Genomic DNA, 26,294 nt, shown 5'->3' with positions numbered 1-26,294 from the left:
GTAATTTTAAAAAAAATAAAAATAAAAAGAAGGTCCTCGGTTCAACTCTACCCTCAAGTGAAAAGTTTATTTTCGCAAAGTTATGATCAGTCTGTTCGTTCATTGACGTATCTATTCACTGTAATAAGTTTAGCGTCTGTGTTTTGCGACCGCACCGCAAAACCGTCCGATTAGTAGACGAAAGGACATGCATCTCCAATGGGAACCGAAAACATTTGATCGCAAGGTCATAGGTCAATCAGTTCCTCCACATGAAAACACGTCTGATGTATTGTATACGACACTGGTGACGGCATGAGCGTCAAATGACAGGAATATGTTGTCGACCCACCTAACTTGTACACTTGGCGAATAGGTAAAAAGTTTCTTCTACCTTGCACGATTTAGGTTTTCTTGTTTAGGTGTAGCGTCCCCATACTACGGCGCAGTTACCTCGCATCGGACGGACGGACGGACAGATAATAATTGTCTGAAAATAAAAAATTAAAGTTTTCACTCGAGAGGACACTTGAACCAAGCACCTATTTTTTTTTAAATCTCATTTTGTTCGTATTTGTTCGTTGATTCTGATCGGGGCATACGTCGTAAGACACCCTTTTAAGTTCGTTGTTGATCTATTAGTTTTTTTGTTACAGAGGGTAGCTAACCCTCTGACCGAACACGCTGAGCTACCGTGCCGGCTATGACTTCTCGTTCCGCAGCTGCTGTCGCTAACCGCAGGACCACGGCGCTCCTGAGCTCACCCTATCCTTGATGTTGCCCATACTGCGCATGGACTACTCAGTTCGTATATTTCGCTTTTTTTTCATAGTTGCACATAACTTCTTCCTGTTTTTCTCGGTTGATATGTGTTAAGTTTTTCAAGGCCTATCCACTGTGCCAACTTGTAACTAAATTTGAGGGGGTTGCGATGGGGAGGTTCCCTCGTCAGGAACTATCGGCGAGCCAAAATACGTCGTCCGGTAGGACGACCGACCGCCGATCCACCGAGACCGTGGCCCGGCTCAAGTGACGCGTGGCGGCAATGGTCGGGCGAGCCGTGTCGACGCAGACCTCACTGCTCCAACCCGACTACCCTAGAGCAAAGCCTTCTAAATACAAGGCCTACGCATAGCGGCCATATTGGCACGTGACGTCACAAATTGTTGCCCATCTTATCTTTAGTTAGTAGTCCTGTAGGTGTGTATATTGTGTTGAAAGTCTGTGCCACGTGAAAGTTATATATATTTCATACAGTATTCGCCTATAGTTCTTCGAAGTATGGGAAACAAGTGCTGCGTTCCCCTTTGCCAGGGAAATGATAAATCCCAAAAAAGGCATGAAAGTGCACATGTTTCGATTTCCCAATTGTGCGAAGTTGAGAAATCGCTGGATTGCAGCTATTCCCAGACAGGAATTTGTGTCTATGCATCATTCAGGGGTAAGTAAATGACAAAAAATTTATAGCGTGTTATTTGTTTCCATTCCACCACATTTGCCAATTGTTTTTAAAAGCAGTTATGTATCATGTACCAGTATAATTTGTTTCTTAATTCTGAAGAATTGCTGCCAGGTTACTACGAACCTGGCTGTGAAATGTCTCTAATATTTGCAACTATTGTCTTACATAATAGTTGTATTCGTTAGTGTGTCTCGAAAATGTTTAGTATTCCTTATCATTCCTATCAGATTATTGAGTTTCCAGTACTTATATTTGGAAGAGCTACAGAGTGATTTTGTTCGGTTTCACCTTTACAGCTATTTGGAAATAATTTCAATTTGAGTAAACTACTTTAAAAAATTCCTTTAATGAATTCAGTGTTCAACAGATTAAGCAGAACAGAAAAAATGGTTCTGAGCACTATGGGACTTAACATCTATCGTCATCAGTCCCCTAGAACTTAACTACTTATACCTAACTAACCTAAGGACATCACACAACACCCAGTCATCAAGAGCCAGAGAAAATCCCGGACCCGCTTGGAATCGAACCCGGTAACCCGGGCGTGGGAAGCGAGAACGCTACCGCACGACCACGAGCTGCGGACAAGCAAAATTAAGAGCAGAATTTCGAGGTAAGTGCACTGTGATTAAATTACTAGCACTCTGTGACACGAATGTCAGTCAAGGATATAGGAGAAACAATCTTTAAGGTACTAAAGTTCCGGAGAAACAGGGGAATAAAACAGTTTTTGGGTTTTTTGATTTATTAAACATTATGTCAAGAGGTGCTCCATTTCGTCGAATGATTTGAATTTCGTGTGAGGTCAGCAAATTTTGAAGTGGAGATGAAAATTTACGAAAATAACCGGGGAAATAAATTCTTAAATTCTACAGGAGCTCGAGCTGCTTTATTTAAAACCGAACACGTCTGCTTGTTCTTGCATATTGCCGATTTTTTACTGCAAGAAAACGTAGTTCCTGAGGTCAAAGACAGAATTTAAAATTGCAGTTTAAATTCGAGTCTAGAAACGCGTTTTTAAGGCAAATCGGCAAAATGATTTCATATCTTGAAATATCATAGGGCAGTTTTGTTCAGTTTCTTTGAAAGGGTACAGTACCGCCCGACATTGAAAATACGTACAACATTCTTCGTTATTCTTGTCAGTACTACATGTTTTTTTCTATTAATAACTAAATTTAAATTAATACAGCAAAGCCGGATACCAGTGTGGGAAACAATGACACTTTATTTATTTAATTGATCACATGTGCACTCCCACAAAATAAATCCCTACATCCAGTTTTGTGAGATCTGTGAAATGAATGAATGTATGGACGTCTGCTAACTGCAGATAGTGAATGTGAATGTGTGATCACCTTTGAGACGATCTTTTGGTCACCTTTGGTGGAACCAAAACGATGAAATTTACCGGAGCTTTGAGCGCCTGAAATGTGGCTGACCAATGGGTAGCATGGTCTTCCCCCACCTCGACGGAGGTGCGAGATGACTTGCAAAACGGCCATGTTTCAGCACTCTGCTGCTGGATCCATTGTTGGTAAGACCTGTCTTAGGTGTGCTCCGTAAAGACAAAAGAGTGGATAGAATGGTATGCATGTGAAATACTTAAGGGCAGTTTGGAATAATTATTTCTCTATTTCAGGTACTTTTGGGGGGAGAATTAAATGACAGGGAGGTAATATTTAAGGGGATCGTAGTAATCTTCGGAAGTGACCGACGATCACAATGAAACCATGTGTAGCAATAAGTTGAAATACTGCCGAGGGCTTAAGTTAAGCTGAATTACTAGCGTGTTTAGTATAAGTTGGAAATATTTAAGAAATGGCGTGTGCAGGGCTTAAAATTAGAGACGAGTACTATGTGAGTCTCAATCTGTGTATGGGACAAAGGATGAAGAGAAATACTCGTCCATGGTATCAGTCGAGGACTCGCGCGTGTGATGAATATGTTCTTAATATTACTTTGCGTGTTATGTTGCCGTGTGATGCTTGATTCAAACTATAACACCCTGAGAGAGAAGCAAGGTGAGTCAGCCGTCTATCCAGCCACGCCACTTGGCTTGCATTGCACAGGAAGACGTGCATATATGCTCCAGAGTTCATAGTAGGAAAGAAAAGTTACGAAGTGGGGCAGTGTCATGTGAAACTTGGATGAATACTAATTAAAATGGGAAAGCTGAAAGTGATGTGATTGTAACGTTGTGACTATTCTTTGTATGTTGCTAGTGTGATGTATTTCAGGAAATTTAACTATGTGTGTTTGGCATGGGAGAGTAACAAGATAGTTTCAAAGGCAGTGGGTTATGCATGTTCGTTTTTGTACCACTCAGTCTGGAGGAAAGTTTCCTAACGATGGGTGCGCGAGTCGAAGTGTCAGATATAGCAAAAGATCCACCATCCTATCCAGAAAGTGCACTGTAGCGTTAAATAATTACGAGACCGTAAGATAGAGAATCACCAACGTAAAGCCATGCCTACTGGGTGGAGTTTCTCATGTGTTATTGTTATAGGTTATAGAATTTATCGGAATAAATAAGATAGTGAAAGGAAAAAGATTGGTGGCTTTTTCCTTCGAATAGTATGTAGTCATGATACCCAGAATTTATAATGTGTGCATCATTCATATTCAGTGCGGTGGCCACGTGTTGTTCAAAGCCGTTGAATAAGAAAGAAAATGAGGTATTGCCAGTGCATAGTGAACAGTCAGAATTGTGTAAATTACTAATAGTCAGATGTGCGTTATCCGTTGCGTAATATTCATACAGGAGGATAATTTGCAACTTACTTGTGAGTACTACAGCATGTTACTCCTTAAATAAGAATGATACCACTCGTTTGGCAGACCACTCATCTTGCAGGCCTGACTGCTTGATGCCACAGTATGAGCAAGGCATGTGGGTGCCTCTCAACTTTACACAATGATATAAATTTCCATACTTTCATTATAAGGCCATGTAGAAGAGGAAAGCACTAGAATCCCTGTGCGGCCTCAGCTCTAAAACTCGTGGAGTTCGTATAGCTGCGGAGTGCTTAACAGGAGCGTCCCGCTACAGACCCGGCCATCAGCATGTAACGTCACAAGTGTGCGCGCAGGCCTGTAGTCTAGGTGGTGTTGCCTAGTGTCGCACTGCAACTCCCTGTCTGGGACGTAACAGCAGTCGATCACAGATACTACGAGAGTGGATATATAGATACAAGCTGCTAGCGCCGGTCACAGTCAGGCAAAGCAGCAACTCAGTAGTAATTTAAATTAACGTAGTGGCGTGGAAGTACGTTAAAAACAGGGTGTAAATTACATGATGGCAGGAACACGAGCCACGCATGGCTCAGCTGGGTTCAAGCATTTTCGTTTTGTTTGCTGGTCCTTTGCTCCTTACAGAACCCCGCTGTCTACACTTCTTTGGAAATCAGCTTCCAGTTTTATTGGAAGAGGTTCCTTTGGCTACAAGAATGGGTATGTTCCTCCAGCATGACGGGTTTCCTGCAGATTCTAGTCGTCAAGTGACACATCATCGAAACCTGACTTTTCCCAGAAGATGGATCAGTAGATGTGGGCAATTTTCTTAGATACCAAGGTCCCCGACGTTATCCTTTTGGATTTTTGCCTGTGGGGGTGAGTGAAAGGAGAAGTCTACAAAGAAAAAGTAAACCCAAGGGCCGGTTTGATGTTTCGGAAAGTGAACAGTGCAGCCATCATAAAAGAACGTAAAGACAACCTCAGAAGAGCTACACATGGCGTTATCAAGAAAAGTCAAAAGTGCATTCAAGGTGGTGGGAGAATATTTGAGAATCAACTTTCAACATCATTTGTCTTTGCTCTGATTTTCTTAGGATTACAATATAACAGCTGTATCTCTGTACTCAATAAAAAGTGGACAGATTTATATGGAGTTTTTTATGCAGTTTGTCTATACTACCACATGCTAAAATGTCCACTATTCTTCCTGAAACACCCTGCATATGCATATATCTGAGGTTTATGTCCTTTCGGACTGGACACGTCCGAAAGAAAAGAACTACGAACCGGGGTTCAAACCTGGTCAGGCACAAATTTTCATCTGCCACCGTAACTGTATTTTAACGCTCTGTGACAGCCTGGACACCTGTCCTTCGATATTTAATTGATTAACAAGGCTGTCTGTTTCGATATGTAGGGTGTTATTTCAGAAATGTCTGAAAGAACAGATTAGCCCCCCCCCTTACACACACACACACACACACACACACACACACACACACACACACACACACACACACACACACACACACACACACACAGGCCGGCCGGAGTGGCCGAGCGGTTCTAGGCGCCACAGTCTGGAACCGCGCCACCGCTAAGGTCGTAGATTCGAATCATGCCTCGGGTATGGATGTGTGTGATGTCCTTAGTTAGGTTTAAGAAAGTTCTGAGTTCTAGGGGACTGATGACCTCAAAAATTAATTCCCACAGTGCTCAGAGCCATTTGAACCACTTTTGAAAGATTTTGATGAGAACAAACAATGTATTTACCTTAATAATGTTCAAAAGTCATTATATATATATATATATATATATATATATATATATATATATATATATATATATATCAGTTCAAAACATCCAGTCTTACAAATTTCCTTTTCCTGGCGAACACACGTTCATATTGTCCGCTCATAGTAACTTCTCAAACTCCGCCATGTCTCTCCCCACATCCACCACTGCTGGCGGCTCACCTCCAACTGCGCTACGCTACGCGCTGGTAACATCCAGCTGCCCAACACTACACAAACGAATATTCCAACAATGAGTCCAACCAGCCACAGACCGCACACAGCACAGTCAGCGATTTTCATACACAGCACTAAGTGGCGTTACCAACATAAAAACCTAAACAGCCTATTTACAAATTATCAGATGACAGACGGAGATCGTCAGATATCACTGATTATGACTGCATTATTAACTGTTGGTTCACAGGCGCTCTTCTGCCGCTTATTGTAACTATTTTTTGAATTTTAGAGCTGGATGAATAGAAACATCAAATTGTCACCATATGGTATATTCGAATTCACCTTTAAGTCTTTCACGTTTCGAGAAAAGGCAGAAGATCTGTCAGACAAGCTGACAAGAAGAAGTCAGGTCACGCCTGTCTTCTGGCGGGTGTGCCAACGAGAGTGATCTCAATAATAATTTTGCATAGTAAAGATATGTTGCCAACTCAACCACTGGAGAAGCTCCAAAATTGAGAATCGCGTCTGGCGAATTCCCTTTCAATGTTTCGGTCCGATTAAGACAGTTAAACTGTCGCAGTTATTTATTTATGACGTTTCGTTTACATTCAGTGCATCGATGTATACAAGTAATTACACTTTTTTTTGTCATCAGTCTACTGACTTGTTTGATGCGGCCTGCCACGAATTGCTTTCCTGTGCTAACCTCTTCATCTCAGAGTAGCACTTGCAAACCTACGTCCTCAATTATTTGCTTGACGTATTCCAATCTCTGTCTTCCTCTACAGTTTTTGCCCTCTACAGTTCCCTCTAGTACCATGGAAGTCATTCCCTCATGTCTTAGCAGATGTCCTATCATCCTGTCCCTTCTCCTTATCAGTGTTTTCCACATATTCCTTTCCTCTCCGATTTTGCGTAGAACCTCCTCATTCCTTACCTTATCAGTCTACCTAATTTTCAACATTCGTCTATAGCACCACATCTCAAATGCTTCGATTCTCTTCTGTTCCGGTTTTCCCACAGTCCATGTTTCACTACCATACAATGCTGTACTCCAGACGTACATCCTCAGAAATTTCTTCCTCAAATTAAGGCCGGTATTTGATATTAGTAGACTTCTCTTGGCCAGAAATGCCTTTTTTTTGTCATAGTGAGTCTGCTTTTGATGTCCTCCTTGCTCCGTCCGTCATTGGTTATTTTACTGCCTAGGTAGCAGAATTCCTTAACTTCATTGACTTCTTGACCATCAATCCTGATGTTAAGTTTCTCGATGTTCTCATTTCTACTACTTCTCATTACCTTCGTCTTTCTCCGATTTACTCTCAAACCATACTATGTACTCATTAGACTGTTCATTCCGTTCAGCAAATCATTTAATTCTTCTTCACTTTCACTCAGGATAGCAATGTCATCAGCGAATCGTATCATTGATATACTGTCACCTTGTATTTTAATTCCACTCCTGAACCTTTCTTTTATTTCCATCATTGCTTCCTCGATGTACAGATTGAAGAGTAAGGGCGAAAGGCTGCAGCTTTGTACATCTACATCTACATCTACATCCGTACTCCGCAAGCCACCTGACGGTGTGTGGCGGAGGGTACCCTGAGTACCTCTATCGGTTCTCCCTTCTATTCCAGTCTCGTATTGTACGTGGAAAGAAGGATTGTCGGTATGCTTCCTTTGTTGTCGGATTGCATTTCCTTAGGATTCTTCCAATGAATCTCAGTCTGGCATCTGCTTTACCGACGAGCAACTTTATATGATCATTCCATTTTAAATCACTCCTAATGCGTACTCCCAGATAATTTATGGAATTAACTGCTTCCAGTTGCTGACCTGCTATTTTGTAGCTAAATGATAAGGGACCTATCTTTCTATGTATTCGCATCACATTACACTTCGCTACATTGAGATTCAATTGCCATTCCGTGCACCATGCGTCAATTCGCTGCAGATCCTCCTGCATTTCAGTACAATTTTCCATTGTTGCAACCTCTCGATACACCACAGCATCATCTGCAAAAAGCCTCAGTGAACTTCCGATGTCATCCACCAGGTCATTTATGTATATTGTGAATAGCAACGGTCCTATGACACTCCCCTGCGGCACACCTGAAATCACTCTTACTTCGGAAGACTTCTCTCCATTGAGAATGACATGCTGTGCTCTGTTATCTAGGAACTCCTCAATCCAATCACACAATTGATCTGATAGTCCGTATGCTCTTACTTTGTTCATTAAACGACTGTGGGGAACTGTGTCAAACGCCTTGCGGAAGTCAAGAAACACGGCATCTACCTGTGAACCCGTGTCTAAGGCCCTCTGAGTCTCGTGGACGAATAGCGCGAGCTGGGTTTCACACGACCGTCTTTTTCGAAACCCATGCTGATTCCTACAGAGTAGATTTCTAGTCTCCAGAAAAGACATTATACTCGAACATAACACGTGTTCCAAAATTCTACAACTGATCGACGTTAGAGATATAGGTCTATAGTTCTTCACATCTGTTCGTTGTCCCTTCTTGAAAACGGGGATGACCTGTGATCTTTTCCAATCCTTTGGAACGCTTCGCTCTTCTAGAGACCTACGGTACACCGCTGCAAGAAGGGGGGCAAGTTCCTTCGCGTACTCTGTGTAAAATCGAACTGGTATCCCATCAGGACCAGCGGCCTTTCCTCTTTTGAGCGATTTTAATTGTTTCTCTATCCCTCTGTCGTCTACTTCGATATCTACCATTTTGTCAACTGTGCGACAATCTAGAGAAGGAAGCACAGTGCAGTCTTCCTCTGTGAAACAGCTTTGGAAGAAGACATTTAGTATTTCGGCCTTTAGTCGGTCATCCTCTGTTTCAGTACCATTTTGGTCACAGAGTGTCTGGACATTTTGTTTTGATCCACCTACCGCTTTGACATAGGACCAAAATTTCTTAGGATTTTCTGCCAAGTCAGTACATAGAACTTTACTTTCGAATTCATTGAAAGCCTCTCGCATAGCCCTCCTCACACTACATTTCGCTTCGCGTAATTTTTGTTTGTCTGCAAGGCTTTGGCTATGTTTATGTTTGCTGTGAAGTTCCCTTTGCTTCCGCAGCAGTTTTCTAACTCGGTTGTTGTACAACGGTGGCTCTTTTCCATCTCTTACGATCTTGCTTGGCACATACTCATCTAACGCATATTGTACCATGGTTTTGAACTTTGTCCACTGATCCTCAACACTATCTGCACTTGAGACAAAAGTTTTGTGTTGAGCCGTCAGGTACTCTGTAATCTGCTTTTTGTCACTTTTGCTAAACAGAAAAATCTTCCTACCTTTTTTAATATTTCTATTTACGGCTGAAATCATCGATGCAGTAACCGCTTTATGATCGCTGATTCCCTGTTCTGCATTAACTGATTCAAATAGTTCGGGTCTGTTTGTCACCAGAAGGTCTAATATATTATCGCCACGAGTCGGTTTTCTGTTTAACTGCTCAAGGTAGTTTTCAGATAAAGCACTTAAAAATATTTCACTGGATTCTTTGTCCCTGCCACCCGTTATGAACGTTTGAGTCTCCCAGTCTATATCCGGCAAATTAAAATCTCCACCCAGAACTATAACATGGTGGGGAAATCTGCTCGAAATATTCTCCAAATTATTCTTCAGGTGCTGAGCCACAAGAGCTGCTGAGCCCGGGGGCCTATAGAGACATCCAATTACCATGTCTGAGCCTGCTTTAACCGTGACCTTCACCCAAATCATTTCACAATTCGAATCTCCGTCAATTTCCTTCGATACTTTTGCACTTCTTATCGCTATAAACACGCCTCCCCCTTCACTGTCCACACTTTAGCCCCTAAACCTAGTTACAGAAATGCGAATAAGACTCATTGGCATATAATGGGGATATTCCTGCCGTTGCCACCCACAACTTTGAGACTAAGCTATAGTCGCTTCCGAGGTCACTCACAGAACACATCAGCTGGTATCCTTCTTTGTAGTATAACTGAAACTTGGCAACAACGCATAATATGTTTGGCGATTCTGTGATCGACGAGTTACTTCCTCGATGGCACGGAACTATCGTCCTAAATTTTAAAAAATGGTTCAAATGGCTCTGAACGCTGTGGGAGTTAACGTTTGAGGGCATCAGTTCGCTATAACTTAAAACTACTTAAACATAACTAACTTGAGGACATCACACACATCCACGCCCGTAGCAGCAGCGAGGTTCCGGAATTAAGCGCCTAGAATCGCTCGGCCACAGTGGCCGCCTTGCTAAATTCACTTGATACTATCCTGTCATTTCAGTTGAATAATGTGAGTGATGTTCTCGTGAGGTGTGATATACTAGTTAATGCTCTTGAGTCCATGAAAATCGTTCCACACGGGATATACAACTACTTATATTACGATTTATCTATCATAGGGGCTACTGGGCCAATAAGTAAGACAACTAACTATATCGCACCTCTTCGCTATCTCTGAGGTAACGTGCTTGTCTACCGGCTCCAAGTTGCTTTTTGTCCACCTTTCGAGACTCGCTGAAAGCCGTATTTTTAATTATTTTGTAGCAAAGCTACTAGCGCTGAAACGGTAGCTCAGCGTGTTCGGTCAGAGGGTTAGCTGCCTCCTGTAACAAAAAAAAAAAAAAAAAAGAACTATTATGTCAACGATGAATTTCAACAAGTGTCATAGGACGTCGGTCCTGCACAAATACAACGATCAATTACGAACAAAATGAGATAAACAAAAAGCGGTAACTTGCTTGCCTACCAGGTACAAGTAGCTTATGTTCACCTTTTGAGACACGTTGAAAGCCGTATTTTTAATTATTTTGGAGCAAAGCTACAAGCAGGCAGATAGAAACTCAGTAAGTGAATCGTAAGACAACGCTGGTTCAAAATTCGTCTTGCTACTTTCAGTACCCCTTAGTGTAGGAGCGAAAACCCTATAGTATTGCAAAATTCATAATGCCACTTTTGTTTTCTACCGACATATTTTGTTGTTGTTGTGAATACATAATTTTACTTATAATCTGCCAAATTTTCATAATACTTGAGTATGACAGGACAACAAGTAAATACAGACCTTTTCGAAGTCCAAACATTAGTTTCTTGAACACAACAGTAATCACCAAAGAGAAATTAATCAGCAACAGTATATTCTTCCACAATATCTAAAACAATCTGACAATCCTAAAGTGGTTTACAAATCCTAGGCCTGTAGAAACCTACTGCTTCTAACGATATCATTCAACCAGTGCAATTTGAAGAGCATTTTCGTCTAGATAGCCGGCCGATGTGGCCGAGCGGTTCTAGGCGCTTCAGTCCGGAACCGCGCGACCGCTACAGTCGCCGGTTCGAATTCTGCCTCGGGCAGGGATGTATGTGATGCCCGTAGGTTATATAGGTTCTAAGTCCGAGTGGACTGATGACCTCATAGTTACATAGTGCTCAGAGCCATTTGAACCATTTTTTTCGTCTAGAAATGAATGGCCTTAATGGTTAATCGATCAAGAATGGGAAAAGTAAAAGTTTACGAGTATATAATCAGAGAATAACCCAGGGTTCGGCGTGGGACAGCGGTGGGGTGGGTGGACTGCTGTGGCCTGTTGTGGGGTTGTGAACCAATGAGGGCTAAGGCGGGGACAAAGCCTCTCCGCCGTTACTAGGTCCCATGTTCAATAAACACAGACACAATACGATCAGAGGGATAAGTGCCTCAGAGATGACTTCCCTATCAATTTCCTGGACAGTTTTGCTTCTCAAATCAATAGAGCGTTATCATGCAGTACCACACGTGATGTAGGGATCGAGACGTGGCTGCACGATCCGTGACAGCCGTGTGAATGAGATGCCTATCATCTCGTCTGCTAGTGATACGTGGCCGTTGGGACCTAGCACGGCGTTCCGTATTACCCTCCTGAACCCACCGATTCCATATTCTGCTAACAGTCATTAGATCTCGACCAACGGGAGCAGTAATGTCGCGATATGATATGCTGCAATAGCGATAGGCTACAAGCCGACCTTTATCAATGTCGGAAACGTGATGGTACGCATTTTTACTCCTTACACGAGGCAGCACAACATCGTTTCACCAGGCAACGCCGGTCAACTGCTGTATGTGTATGAAAAATAGGTCGGAAATTTTCCTCATGTGAGCACGTTGTAGGTGTCGCCACCAGCGCTAGCCTTGTGTGAATGCTCTGAAAAGCTAATGATTTGCACGTCACAGCATCTTCTTCCTGTCGGTAAAATTTCGCGTCTGTAGCACGTCGTCTTCGTGGTGTAGAAATTTTAATGGTCAGTAGTGTATTATGTTCACACTACTCTTTGCTCGATTTTACCCCTTTTGGTAGTGCTCAGCCTTTCATTTCTTCTTAGCAAGTTATCGATAAAGGCGTCATAGCTAGTCACCAGTAAGAGTACTGCTTAGGAATGCTCAATGAACGACCTGACGACGCTCAAGCAAAACCACAATAATAGTCACTTCGATGACTTTTGTTGTTTCGAATTCGAGCATGCAGTAGTCCTACAGCAGAGTTCTGAGCCTTGCCTGTTGAAAGCAAATGTCGCACGATGGTTAAACGGTAATCCATCACATGTATCAGTATTCGTCTCTTGGTCTCCCTCTACGGGAGGGTGTATTGAATAGGATTGGAGAGAAGAGAAATTTGTGGCACAACTTGACCAGAAGAAGGGATCGGTTGGTAGGACATGTTATGAGGCATCAAGGGATCACAAATGTAGCATTGGAGGGCAGCGTAGAGGGTAAAAATTGTAGAGGGAGACCAAGAGATGAATACACTAAACAGATTCAGTAGGATGTAGGCTGCAGTAGGTACTGGGAGATGAAGAAGCTTGCACAGGATAGAGTAGCATGGAGAGCTGCATCAAACCAGTCTCAGTACTGAAGACCACAACAACAACAACAACAACAACAACAACTGGAATCCGTCATTATGAAGTCTTAGCCTACTGATTACTGTTCGTAGAACAAAATTTAAAATCAATTCTCGATAGAAATTGTATAATCACTCATTTACAGCATTTAGTCCTCTTCGTAACAGTTCTCCTTTCATAGAAGAAGTGGTGCCTTACGCAACTGATAATCATTTTTGCATGATTTTAATTGCCAAATTAAAGCCTGTTAGTAGGCCTACGGACTTCCTATCATTGTAGGACTAGTAATACTGGAGTCCAATAGACGATGCAATTCTCGTTCGTACATACACATCTAGTTACGAGTTAACCGGTGTAGAAACGCACTTAGCTGAGTTGAGCGAGCTAGCCCCACGTTCGTAACATACGTGCCGTGGTCTGTCTTTCTCGTAGGCTTCGTGCTCTGAATAACTGTCATCATTCGCTAGCGAGATCACGTGACATGAGCTGCGACTGGCCGACAAAAGAGCATCACTCAACGCAATCTCTGTTTTAGAGCTTCGGGAGCTACCGTGCTATAATATGTGGAATTTGTGCATATACGTTCGCAATACGAAAATAAACTCTGTGCATATTGTCTCGCATCAAACATCTTACCAAACGCATTGTTTTTCCTGGATTTCGTTTCCTAAAGTGCTGGGACGTCCTCCGCCGGTATTAGACATTCACGATTCAAAGGACTGATAGGTTTTATAGCTCGAAGGGAAAGTATACTGTTGCTTAACACGTATGTATTTTCACCCTCTTTATACGCAATTTTTCCGGGAGAAATCGTGTTTTTAACCGGAAAACCATGAAATTTTTTTCCTTGTCCACGTAGACACCCTGATCAAAAACAGTAAATTCCAACCAGGCCAAATTTTAAAGCACTATGTAATTTTCAGAATAAGTTTGTCCTTAACCTCACTATAAGTTTTCCGATATCACCCAAAATAGTCAGTCTGTGGTGTGATGGTAAGCAAATAACATCGAAGTTGGACGCACTTTCATTCTTTGACTCTCGCCACAGTTACATATGGTACATTCGGCACGCAAGAATACGCACACCTCAAACTGTGAAACTCACTTTTAATTGTATTTAGTATTTCAAATTAATGAATATTTTGTCTAGACTGTGTTATGATCATCAGAATTGAATGTCGTCGAACTGAGCGAGTTTTGGTCATGGTATTGTCTAATTATGGACTAACTTAAATGAACTTCCGCAGGGTAATCATATCTGGATGTATTACTAAGGGACTGCTAAATGTGAACTGCGTTGTTGTTTTGTTTATATCAATGAATGCATCGTATGGCAATAGCCATAGACCTGGATATTTCCACACTCTACACATCCTCGGCCACGGAGGTGGATTCATTATAAATATTCATGCGGAAATGAAACTATTTTGTGTATTCAGAAACACTTGGTATAAACTATGATACAATCAGTTATAAAACACAGAGCAGTTTGCTCGCAGACGCGGAAGTGTTAAGACGTGCTACACGGTCGCTCTTCCGTGTGACGCTTGTGTTTACCTACTAGTGCAAGCGCGTAACAGCTTTCGCTTTGTACGGTTTTCTGTTAGGCACATTAACACCTGACATTACTATCGGTGACTTCAACGCCCCTATGGGAAAACATCAACAACAACCACCTGCCCAGCGACTACATCCAGATGCAGCACCCTTACCAGCTCCTCCAGGAACTACATTGGACAACATGACGGCTGTGATCAGCAACTCGTTAGCAGTTGTTCGGGGAGAATCTGGAATACAGCCGGCAGAAGAGCATATGGATTTCCGGAACAGGATTCCCCCAGCATCTCCGCTACGAGAAACAAGCGCAAAGTGAGGTCAGTATGGATTTAAGAAATTCCAAAACCCCCCCCCCGTAGCAACTGCTTCTGGGCTCACTCCTAACCAACATGCTGCAACTAACACCCCTCCTGTGGGACCTGCACCTACTCCGAGGTCTCTCAACTTTTACAAACGTACAGATAGCGGACCATTCGTAGTTTACATGGGACGTTTGGACAAAAACTTAGGCCGCTTGCACCCTATGTCACTAGGGAAATTATTGCATATTTCCTTGCCAGAAGTGAAGAATTCTATACTTAACATCTCTTCAGCAGAAAAAGACAAAAGTTAAGGTGCAACTGAAAACCCCCAGACAAGGTTAATTTCCTGGTTACCAGTGAGGTATTTAAGTCAAAAAATATAGAGGCTTACATTCCTTCCTTTGTTATCCATAAGCTGGGAGTAATCAGGAAAGTAGACACCAACCTTGAAGAAGCGGAGATTTTGGAAGTCGTACAACCTCCTTTCCCTGTTGTAGGCGTTCGGAGGTTTACTTAGAGATATGGTAAAGACCAAATCGTTAAATTGCAGACCTGTTTGTTAACCTTCCACTCTCAAACCTTAACGGAAGCCGTGTCTATTCATGGAACAAGATGTCCCGTAGACCTTTATGTACCAACTGTCAGGCAGTGCTTTAATTGTCTTCGTTACGGGCACATCAGCAAACAATGTCGATCTCAAATGAGATGCATTAAATGTCGTGGTCCACATAATGTTGAATCCTGTGTCTCACCTACCACTATTTGCGCTCATTGCGGATGGACAACACGCATCCACGGACCGTTCCTGCCCGGAATACCATATACGGCTACGAGCTCAAGAATTAGCTACGTTCAACAACATTGACTTCAGGAATGCTCGTATGCCAACCTATGCATCCTTCACCGGGGTTCAACAACATCACTTGCCGGCTCCGATCATTCCTGCTCCAACAAATTTGAGCTCTCCGGACTTTCAAAAACCACAACTCTTCCCGCCTCAAGCCCGCCCCAAGCATGCAGAGTCAACAACGCGGAAGTGGGGACGCAACTCAGTGTGCAACTGTGCCCCAGCAGACACATGTCGCTTACTGGCCTCGCCGGCGGCAGGCGCAAGTAAACAACCAAAGTAACGTCCATGAGTGGTCTCAGTACCGCAGCCTGTTATATCCCATGCAACATTCATCCACTCCTATCAGCCAAAATCCATACCAGCCCGCTGCTCACAGATTAGCAACCCCACAAGCGCCGAATCAACGACAGCCTCAAGGTCATGCTGAACTTATACATAAGATAATAAATGTGATTGATATTGTCATGAAAAACATGAGACAAAATAGTGCTATGAACAATTCCGATATCCGGCACCTCGTTACTGGCATATTTCAATCTCTCTCTCCCTAAATTATGGCGGCTTTAAAAGTATTGCAGTGGAATGCGAGATCGGATAATTCCAGTAGAGAAAACTTGCAACGAGAACTGTTCGTAAGTCAGCCTGGTATCGTTCTTTTATGTGAAACTTGGTTCAAATTCGAACGAACGGTTCGCTTTCAAAATTATTCTATAGTAAGGGAAGACTGTCCGATGGGTGGGGCGGTGTAGCTATACTGGTAAAAACTTCGCTGCCGCATCGACCACACCCGTTACACGTACTTGTCACCAACCTTGAATTAGTTGCTGTGGCGATACGAACTGCCTACAAAATCTTTACAGTTGTCTCGTTGTATAACGCTACCCACCACAGTGTCGTGGAAGATTACTGGAGACAATAAGTCAGCTTCGTCCTGCCTTTATCGTAGCTGGAGACGGGAATGTCCAACATGTAGCGTGGGGAGGAGACGCGACAGACAGGAACGGCATGACCTTGATAAGCGTTATCGAAGATAATAACCTAGTGATACTCAACGATGGCTCTCCTACTTTGATAACTTCACCTCTCCGTAGACCCGCCGCAGTTGATATAACTCTTTGCACCCCCTGCTTTACTGAAATATCTAACTGGTGCGTTAAAAAGGATTCAATGGGATCCGATCATCTCCCAATACAGTTTCACATTAACATCAAAGTCGATATTACGCACATCTGTTACTCTAATAGTATGTGGAAAATCAAGGAAGTCAATTGGGCCTCTTATAAGGAAACGGTTCGGCGGGCACTCGCAAGTACGAGACGTGACTTATGGGACGAAGATTTACTCATGCTATGAACGTCGCAGCTGGTATCAGCATCCCTAAGAAAAAAGAGTTTACAGTAATGAAGCACCGTTCTCCTCCTTGGTGGAATTCTGAATGCTCTCGGGAAGTTGCGAAGCGATGACTTGCCTTGAAAACCTATCGTCAGAATCCTTCATTGGACAACTTCTTGGCTGTGCAAAAAGTGAATGCGAGAGTTAACAAATTCCTGAAGAAAACCGAGAAGGACTGTTGGAAACAATTTTGCTTGTCCCTAAATAGTGGAACGAGTATGGCAAGCATCTGGCATAAAATAAAAGCTTTTAGAACAAGAAGACTGTCATCCTCTCCGGCTACCACGGCCTGGTTAGAGGAATTCATAGATACAATCGCTCCTCCCCCGGTGCCATTTTTAAACCATCAGTTGCCTGCTGAAGAAGACCGCTATCATGTTCTCCTTGGACCAATCTCTAAAGAAGAACTCAACGAAGCTATTAAAGTATCGAGCGACAGTTGCCCTGCCATTGATCATATACACTACTCTATGCTTGCACACCTGCATATAGAAGCGAAAGACTTTCTCTTGAACATTTTTAATCAGTACTGGATGAAGAAAGACCTCATATCAACATGGGAGACGCAAGTAATAATTCCAGTTCTCAAAAGTGGTAAAGATCAAAATGTCGCTACTAATTATAGACCTATTGCCTGTCGTCGTGTGTTGCAGAAACACTGGATTGGATGGTAAAAAGGAGACTAGAATGGTGGCTTGAAAAAAAGTAATTTGTTCCCTCGGAGTCAATAGGGCTTCAGAAAAGGCAAAGGGACCATGGATAACCTGTTTTTGCTTAATATGAATATCAGGTCAGCCTTTCAAACGAAAGAGACAGTAGTGGCAGCTTTTCTTGACGTTAATGATGCATATGATCACGTACAAATATCGATACTCTGGAACAAGCTGGCAGGATTCGGAATTCCTTCACGGATGATCTACGGTATCAGTACCCTTATTACTCAAAGAATGATCTACGTCCATTTCAAAGATACCATGATCGGACCTTTTTGTCTCCCAGGGCTTGCCGCAAGATGCAATTTTATGTCCTCTCTTGTATACTCTATATACGCACGACCTAGAACGCATATTTACTCCCCCCACAAAAATCATATAGTTCTTGTTGTTGTTGTTGTCGTCTTCAGTCCTGAGACTGGTTTGTTGCAGCTCTTCATGCTTCTCTATCCTGTGCAAGCCTCTTCATCTCCCAGTGCCTACTGCAACCTACATCCTTCTGAATCTGCTTAGTGTATTCATCTCTTGGTCTCCCTCTACGATTTTTACCCTCCACGCTGACCTCCAACGCTGAACGTGTGACTCCTTCATGCCTCAGAACATGTCCTACCAACCGATCCTTTCTTCTAGTCAAGTTGTGCCACATTGTATGTTGATGATATATGTGTTTATTCTACTGCTGCTTCATATCTTCAGGCCAAAACGGCATTAACCACAACCATCGCACACATTGATGAGTGGCTCTCTATCAATGGGCTGGAGATCTCGGCTGAGATATCAGCAGTCGTTCCCATGTCGACGACAGATCCCACTGAAATTAACATTACCTGTGGCAAGTACACCTTCCAAATAAAATCTCACGTGCGGTTTCTGGGGATGAATTTTGAGTCTCGGTTAAGTTGGGTGCCCCACATCCGATCCACCGTTACCAAGTGTGAAGAAGGTTTAAATGTAATCAGATCACTCACTCGTGTCTGGTGGGGAGCGCACCAGAGTGTTTTACTCACCATGTACCGAGGGATAATTCAATCTAGATTAGACTCTGGCTGTCAATTCTACCACACTGTGTCAAAGATTCATCTCTACAAAGTAGATACTCTTCAATATAGAGCCATTCGTACCTGTCTTGGAGCCATGCGATCGACGCCCACCAACGCCCTTTTAATAGAAGCAAGGGAGATGCCCTTGAGCATTAGGTGCCAAATGTTATCGGACAAATTCTACATTCAAGGCATGGCCATTATGGACAGTTCCATCTATGAAAGTAGAGACTGCATTTATCGACTGTGGATGCATCCCACAGAAGGAATGAAGTGCCAGGCGTTTGTGCCAGCTTTGACACTTGGTCGCCTGTCGTACATTCTATACGGCGTTGAGCGCATCTACCTGTTTTTGAATATGATCTTCAAACGCTCTGCTCCCAGATCCCAGTCCATTATTTAAGTACGACCTGGCTGGACAGTACTAATGTTAACGTTGGCTTCAATCATCTCGTTCAAGCACAAAGGCCGGGTTTTCTCTGTGTATATACCGATGGCTCCAAAATTCCGCAAGAAGTGTGTACAGGATGCGCTTTTTTCTGCCCTCAGATCCAGATCCGCAAAATCTTCAAACTGCCTACGAGCACTTCTATTTTTACGGCGGAGACAGTGGCAGTCTTGGAAGGACTTAAATTTGTCTCTAGCACTTCCTTCCCCAAGATATTGATAGTATCTGACTCGCAAAGCGATCTTAAAAACATTCAGTATAGTCGATGGAACAAAACAACCAACAGTTATATCTTGGATGTGATATCTGAATATATTCGCAGCACACGCACACGCACGGGCCGGACGATCCATTTGTTGTGGGTACCTTCTCACTCTGATATCCTCTATAATGATGTTGATGCATTAGCCAAACAAGCGGGAACCTTAGGCACCGTCCTCGATCTGCACCTTCCTTCCTTACTTACGTGAAGTCAAGGATCACGCAAGACAACAATGGCAGGAAATGTGGAACGTATCTCAACAGACAAAAGGCGGTTATTATGCAATGCTACAACCTGGGATTCCTTCAGAGCCGTGGTTCGTGAGGACACATCTGGACCGATCCACGATTTCTATCATCATAAGACTCCGCTTCAATCATGCCTCTTTCCCACATCATCTCCATCGGATCAACGTTTACAGTTCACCAGCATGTGAGTGTGATCCTGTGTCGGAAGCTGATGTCAACCACATCTTATTTATGTGCCCCAAATTTGACCGTGAACGGTTGGTCTTTCTGAAGAAATTGCTGAACATGGGCTACCATCATCGTCAATCAGCTTCTTCTCTTTTGTGAACTAAAGAGGTTCGTCTATATAAAGTGATAGTTAACTTCATCAAGATTACTGGTTACAATCTGCATGTTTTAATGGTGTACATAAATCATAAATCTGTCTTTCTGATGAAGATATTTCAGAATTGGTGTGAACTGTAAGCCAAGACACTTTTAATTTTTTTCCGATTCAATTCAATTCAATTTTTAAAACATTATGTACAAAACTGTAACAGTTAAGCTTTTTATTCTTGCAAATATGCATTTCTGTATTTGTTTATTCAATTATGTGTACATTGTCACTATGTGTTGCCGATGGCTAAATTGAGTACACACTCAAAGGCCAAATAAATAAACAAAAAAACAGAAAACTATGATATATTATATGATTTTGAAAAAAATTGTCCAAAACAGCAAAAATTATAGAAATATGAAAATGTAATGTTTTGCTTTGTTTCTCGCAGTCTATTTTAACAGAAAACGCGTAAGTGGCAACGTCACGAATTTGGAGCTTTTTCCGACATCTGCTGATTGGAATCAGCATGGCGGGGTATTTAAAACAATATACAAATTTTTTCGTTATACTCTTAATGAATTTCTAGATTTCACACCCTCTACCTACTGAAACCGATGTGAGGCAAGAGATTTACTGTTACTCCAAGATTCGATGATACTACCTGGAAGTCTTTCCACAGCATTATTAGTGACTGATAGGCATAAGATAAATAATATACAGAAATATGATGCACCAATGGAATGTAGCTGAATTAAGTCGGGTGATGCAGAGGGAATTAGATTAGTAAAGGAGTTTTGCTATTTGGGGAGCAAAATAACTGATGATGGTCGAAGTAGAGAGGATATAAAATGTAGACTGGCAATGGCAAGGAAAGCGTTTCTGAAGAAGAGAAATTTGTTAACATCGAGTATAGATTTAAGTGTCAGGAAGTCATTTCTGAAAGTATTTGTATGGAGTGTAGCCATGTATGGAAGTGAAACGTGGACAATAAATAGTTTGGACAAGAAGAGAATAGAAGCTTTCGAAATGTGGCGCTACAGAAGAATGCTGAAGATTAGATGGGTAGATCACATAACTAATGAGGAAGGATTGGGGAGAAGAGAAGTTTGTGGCACAACTTGACCAGAAGAAGGGGATCAGTTGGTAGGACATGTTCTGAGGCATCAAGGGATCACAAATTTAGTATTAGAGGGCATTGTGGAGGGTAAAAATTATAGAGGGAGACCAAGAGATGAATACACTAAGCAGATTCAGAAGGATGTGGTTGCAATGGGTTCTGGGAGATGAAGAAGCTTGCACAGGATAGAGTAGCATGGAGAGCTGCATCAAACCACTCTCTGGACTGAAGACCACAACAACATGATGCACCACTGATCGCGAGCAGAATGTGGATGTATTGTCTTCTTGCATGCTAAAAATGAAATATATAGTATACAGAATATGATTAGTAGCACTGTCTATGGTCTTGAAAGTGCCACAGTGCAAAAAAAATTATACTGACGTGAAGTTCTGGAAGTTCAAACTATTCAACCAAAATTGTCTTCGGCTCCATTGCTTCAAAAGTGGTCATGGTAGGGTCCCTCTCATTACACCCATGAACATGTGTGATAACGCATACATATCAACGATTTGTGCATGTTATTGATTTTTATACTGTATTCAAAACAATAAGAAACGTCAAACAATTTGATCTTAAGTCAATAGTGAATGATTTGCACACTGCGCCATTGGCTTTATTCGTGCACACATGCAACTTTTGTAGCAAACACACAAAGCACAAAAAGCTATAAATTTAAGTTGAGTAACACTAAAATAGTTCTGATTATACCACAATCCATGAAACAGAAAAAATTTACTTTGTGTAAAAATGTTAGCTATCACATTTGACCCTGTCATACCCCCAAATTATTTTCGATTTGGTATCACTTACCTTATGCATGCACTTGCGTCTGTACTACCTCTCATATGCACACATTAGGTTTGGATACATCAACACTCATTAAAAGATATAGGATTTTTAATTTTTTTCTTCAGGATTTTGAAAAGTTCTGACGAATAATGGGGTGGTGCATTACCCTGTCTTGGGCCAAATCAAGGTCCAGTCACACATTTCCAGCTCTTGTCAGGACCGAGTTTCAGACGGTGAGGGCCTTGCTCTAGCCTGTTTCTCCAGGAACCCCACATAACTGAGGCTCATCTGCATTTCTGTTTTGCTGTGACCTGGAAGGCACTAGCTTTAGAGAAAGGAAAAAGGCAAAAGAAAAGTATGTGGATCCACAGTGCCTGGAAACCTAGACCAATATGAGGAGAGTTTTATATATTTCTTCATCTCATGGATAATGAGAGGAGGTTTCATTAATATTTTAAGATGACATCACACATTCTGTTAACTTTTAAATAATCTTGCATAATGATTTTACTCTCTGCTACAGCAATTTTATAGTGTTCAAAAATTGAAACCTTTATAGAGTATCAACCACATGTTCAATGTTCACAAAAGTGCACCTAATAGCTCTATTTCCTACTTTTGTGTTCATGTTATACTTGAAACCATTACCTGGCACTACTTTTTCCTGCTCATTAAACGAAATGTTCATCAAATTAACCATTCTCGGACAGAAATTAAAGATCTGTTCCCTACCTGTATTAGTATTGGGTGCTTTTGATTAAAATGCAGCTATTCACATGGGTCCAGTGTTGGCTGTAATTACCGTTTGACAGGAAAAATTGGTACATATTCTAATGTGTTAGTGTGAAACCAATTTACTCTGGAAAAAAATTAGTTCAGCTGGTGCAAACCTGGCACTGTGAATGTAAGAGAGATATACAGAAATGCTTCCATTTGTAATGGATTAGGAATGGGATGTGGGAAGAAAAGATCAAGCAAGTCAGAAAGGCATAATGTTGATTTCAGTATTAACCACCGCAAACATAGTTTGCTTAATACGAGCACGAAAGACGTCAATGAGATATTGCATCTGTAAAACAATGTGACCAAACGTTGCTCATAAACAGGTCCTATACTATTGCCTTCAGATCATGCCCCTGGTAAATGCGTTCTTTTACATATCCCCACAGCCAAATGTCACATACATTCAGACCAGGTGATCTTACATGCCATGGATTCTGGAAAAGATCTGGAGATAAAACATTAATGGAAGGTTGCATTAAGAAGAACTTTCATAAGGTGAGCAACATGAGGTGTTGCCCAATCTTTCGTGAAAACATTGGTTTCCACACAGTTGTACTCTTCCAAAGCAAGAATCACATGTTACTCTTCCAAAGCAAGAATCACATGCTGTACATGGAGGTCTCGATAACGTGCAGATGCCACAGTACAATGGGCAGGCACTCTGGGCGTATTCTCTTCAAAGAAGCATGGGCCAAGAATAGGTGTTTGTGACTCCACACCACACAATCACATGCAGCGTGTGCAACGGCTCTTTGGGCACAATACATGCTTTAACAGTATCCTAAATTCTGCAGTTCTGTGTATTCAGTGCACCCTATAGTGTAAAATGTGCTTTATCACTCCACAGAACGTTGCCCAAACACACGTCATCATCTTCAGTCCATCTCAGAAACTGAAGATCAAATTCAGAACATTGCTGCAGATCATTTCAGTTGCAGCACTGTCTGGATCTTGTACCAGTACCAATGTAAAATAGACCACAACACTTTCCTTACTGCTGACCATGGGTTTGACAATTCTCATGACACTGCACAAGCTCTAGCGCTACCTGTGGCACATGTTCCATTGTCAGCTACAGCAGCAGCAAACCTCGTCATTAACTTCCTCCGAGGTAGGATGCCTTCCTCACCCATGTTTTAGAACTTCATTATTATCACCGTTAAACCATTTAATGACATCAAGACTCTCCTGAGACCTTTCAGTCAGTGATAATCTGTCACTGCAGAACTGTAATTGCTGCCAGTCACACAAAACAGTTTAACTAAGAGTTCACAGTCATTCTTCTCCATAGCCATACATCATGGCTTGTCAAATGATCGTGTGGATGTCAAACCATCATAAAAACGTGTACAGTGCCAGATTTGCACCTGGTGGCTAAACTTGGAACTAACTTTTTTACAGCATAACTTGATTCTATATTAACACATTAACATATCTACCAAGTTTCACTGCCACACAATAATTACACGCCACACTGAACCTCCTTTATAAAAACTAACAGTCCTCTTATATTATTCAAGAGAAGTTGGAGTAGCACTACTGAATTTCATGACAGCAACGAGTAGACAAAATCTGGTATAGTTGCTTACAAGCCCAAGTGACCAGGTGACTAAAAGGTAGCAAAGTGGCAATATTACATCGTGTCCAAAAAAAACAGAATACTAAAGCTGAGAGACAGGCAGCCTTTTTCTCTTAGGCAGAAGGTAGGAACATGAGGGGGAGGAGTACGAGAACTCATGGACCTCAGTCAGTTACTACTTAAATATCTAGCAAAAACGGAAAGCATATCAGAACAGAAGATGTGTCTCGCATACAGACGAAAATGTACAAAGGTACAGATAACTATTGTACTTTATTAAGATGTAAATGCATAATAATCACATACAAGTAGAGAATTACAATGACACAAGCCTCTGGTGCACAGCAACAAATGTCTTTCATGCAGAAAGTTGTCATTGTTGGAAGCATTCTTGATAAGTTCGCACACCTGCCCTCGCAACACCTTCTGCCTCACCGTAAATTAAATGCATATCGCATAGTTCAGCTATAGAAAATCTCCTTTCCATCCTAACAGTTAACAGAGTTGCAATAACATCTGCACAGGTTACTTGCCTACCGTCGTCGCTCAGCGTATTACAATGACGCAGCCACTCAGGCCGCATTTCCCTATGTGTTTTCGATTTACGCTCGCAAAGTCAATACAAGCAGTGGGCAATAACAGGAACCTATTGCTTACGTACGTACACGGCCAAGTATCCACTTTTCCAAAACCATTATCCTGAGACGAACTTTTTTTTTCTGGGACAACCGTAGGAAATACGCAAACATGTTACTAGACTTTTTTGTCAAGCATTGCGAGATGTGCCATCTGTATAATTTTGGCACCTTATACCGTTTAGACCCTGTATATTACCCTAGATTTGTTGATTACTTTTTTACCTTTGGTGGTCTTAGTTCCCATAACAACATCAGGGTCGCTAATACCTCTCTCCCTCATGACAGTCTTGGTTCTTCCACATGTGGATTGTCAGGTTAGTTGTTAGAAGCAGCAATCAATGTATTCAGCATAACTATCCAAGACTGTTTTTTCCTTTCAGCTGATAACATGTGTAGTTTCTCATCTGATATTGGGCAGGTTAGGGGCACCACCTACAACTAATTTATGCTCAGCATATTTCCAAGTGCTCAAGTATAAACTATCTTTGAATGACTCTACAACCAATGTGTCTGGATCTTTTTGGTCAGTAGCAATATCTGATTTATTAATGTAAGTACACCAAGCAAGGTTACTCTTGTCCATATTAGTCTGCACGCAGATTCATTTTCAATCTTGCTAGACCTAATGTTCTTACTTGTCAGTATGAACATTCCTCCTTCTGGAGAGTGTAATCTAACCACCACAATGCCCCTCTTGGGATAATAAAGAAAATGGAATTGTAGCACTGTGGACCAGTCGATCACTCTTTAGCTGTAGCATAAAGATGTCTGTAAGGTCACACACACACACACACACACACACACACACACACACAAAAGGTTTAACTTGTGCTAGCCTTCAGAGCCGGTGGCTCCTCCTTGCGGCAGAAGTGTTGAAGAGGAAGGAAGAGGGATGAAGGAAAAGGACTGGGGATCACAAATTTAATATTCTAGCGCAGGTGGAGAGTAAAAATCGTAGAGGGAGACCAAGAGATGAATACACCAAACAGATTCAGAAGGATTTAGGTTGCAGTATGTTGGGAGATGAAGAAGCTTGCACAGGATAGAGTAGCGTGGAGAGCTGCATCAAACCTGTCTCAGGACTGAAGACCACAACAACAGGCAGTGGAGATTGGGCGTGTTAATTATGACGGTAAATGATCACTCACACTCCCATCGTTTATTATGAATACTTTTATTCTCGCAGCATGTACACAGTGCATGTGGCATAGAGCTC

The sequence above is a fragment of the Schistocerca gregaria genome, chromosome 8 (assembly GCF_023897955.1).
Source record: "Schistocerca gregaria isolate iqSchGreg1 chromosome 8, iqSchGreg1.2, whole genome shotgun sequence".
NCBI lineage: Eukaryota > Metazoa > Arthropoda > Insecta > Orthoptera > Acrididae > Schistocerca > Schistocerca gregaria.
The sequence above is the reverse complement of the archived record's forward strand: the minus strand, read 5'-3'. Positions refer to the sequence as shown.